Below are 1857 nucleotides of genomic sequence, written 5' to 3' on the forward strand. Positions count from 1 at the left end.
TCTCTCACATTCTCACTCTCACACACACACAAAATGCCTCTTTTATAACCACACCCACTCTTCATGCTTCAGTTCACTGCTATCGTCCGGTACTCCAGGGACTCCACAGTTGCTTTTCCTGGAACTACAGGGTCTAAACACAGAGTACCTGGACCATGAAAACACACAACATGTGGAACACGCACCACGTGGGCCCTGCACCTACACCAGGGCCGGGTGCCGCTGCTACGCTTTAAAGACTTTCCCTCACAGCCGCACACACACCACACAAGAACCCCATGGACCACCTTTTACAACCATACAAATATATCAGTTTGTTTTATTTAGTAATAAGACAGGCCCCTACAGACAGGAACGCGACTGCTCGGGAAGCCCAGGCAGGCGGATGGGCGGGACGTGCTGTCTCACCGTCGCCGTCGCCGGGGGAGGCTTCTACCGGTTGTTATGGCGATCCATGCGTGTGTTGCCGAGGTCTTTTCTCTCCGTACAGAGCGGCAGTTAGCCCCGCCCTGCTGATTAGCGCCGCCGGTGGCCGCCGGTGGTCCGAGGTGTGGGCAAGACAGGTCCCCGCCCACGGCCGTCCTCGCGCGCAGCGAGGGGAGGGCGGGCGCAGGCCGGACGCCGGTGCCGACGCGGCAGCTGGTATCCACAGTAACCACTGCTGGTGGAAGACTTCTCCACTGCTCAGAAGACAGGAGGACAAACCCAGGGGAGTGGCTTTTTTTCTTTGGAAGACATCTTCAGGAATCCTGACCCGCCACAGCCCGGGAGCGGGTTCGGTCTCCTTTTTTGCGTGAAAGTGTAGAACTGCACAACATTTACAGTGATTTATAGTTTCATCCTCTCGTGCACTGGCATCAGTCCAGGCTGGAAGCACCTTGCTAAAAGCACAAATCAAGTTATTCTTACAGCAATTCCTCCAGATGCAGGATCAGACACTTTCATTACTAGAAAACACAACTGGATCGCACTGTCCTCAGATCAGCGCTACCACTAAAACAGTGCTCTCTCTAGAGCTGCCTTCACATCAGGATACCGACAACAAGACAGCAAGCAGAACCTGGGAGGGGCTTCGAGGACATTGTTGAAGGAGGTCCTCGTTATGAGAGCAAAAAGGACAAATATCACCAAAAAAGGACAAACGACATTCACAGAAAACTGAATTATTAATATTAACCAAAAAAACAAAAACTAAACCTTTTTTTTTTTACAGTTTCTATTGTTATACAACTCATTAGTATCAGTGTATAAAGGATTATATAACATTATGAATTTGCAGATGAAATCACAGTTTGGAACCCTAATCATCGCATCTCTGTCAGATAGTCTCACAACAAAAAAGTATTCTCAGTTAATCTGTACATGTTCTCAGTATTGTCAGTATGGCTCTTTCCATCAGTCAAAGTAAGCCCTCAACCCATACTATATATCAGGCATTCTTAGGCATTTCTCACTATTATATGTACATTTTTCTTGCATCTCTGAGATAGACAGTAGGAAATTCTCTTTTTTCATAAAAACACATTATGAAAATTTCATTTTGTTCCCAGAATGTCTGCATAACGTGCACATGCTTGAATTCAGGGCAAAGGAAACAGTTGGTGGTGTATGTGTCCTTGAGACAGAGAGAGAGAGAGAGAGAGAGAGAGAGAGAGATAGAGAGAGAGAGAGAGAGGGAGAGAGAGAGAGAGAGATAGAGAGAGAGAGAGAGAGGGAGAGAGAGAGAGAGAGATAGAGAGAGAGAGAGAGAGGGAGAGAGAGAGAGAGAGAGAGAGAGAGAGAAGAGAGAGAGAGAGAGAGAGAGGGAGAGAGAGAGAGAGAGAGAGAGAGAGAGAGAGAGGGAGAGAGAGAGGGAGA

This window comes from Electrophorus electricus, chromosome 19 (assembly GCF_041902795.1).
Source record: "Electrophorus electricus isolate QZ-2024a chromosome 19, ASM4190279v1, whole genome shotgun sequence".
Taxonomy (NCBI): domain Eukaryota; kingdom Metazoa; phylum Chordata; class Actinopteri; order Gymnotiformes; family Gymnotidae; genus Electrophorus; species Electrophorus electricus.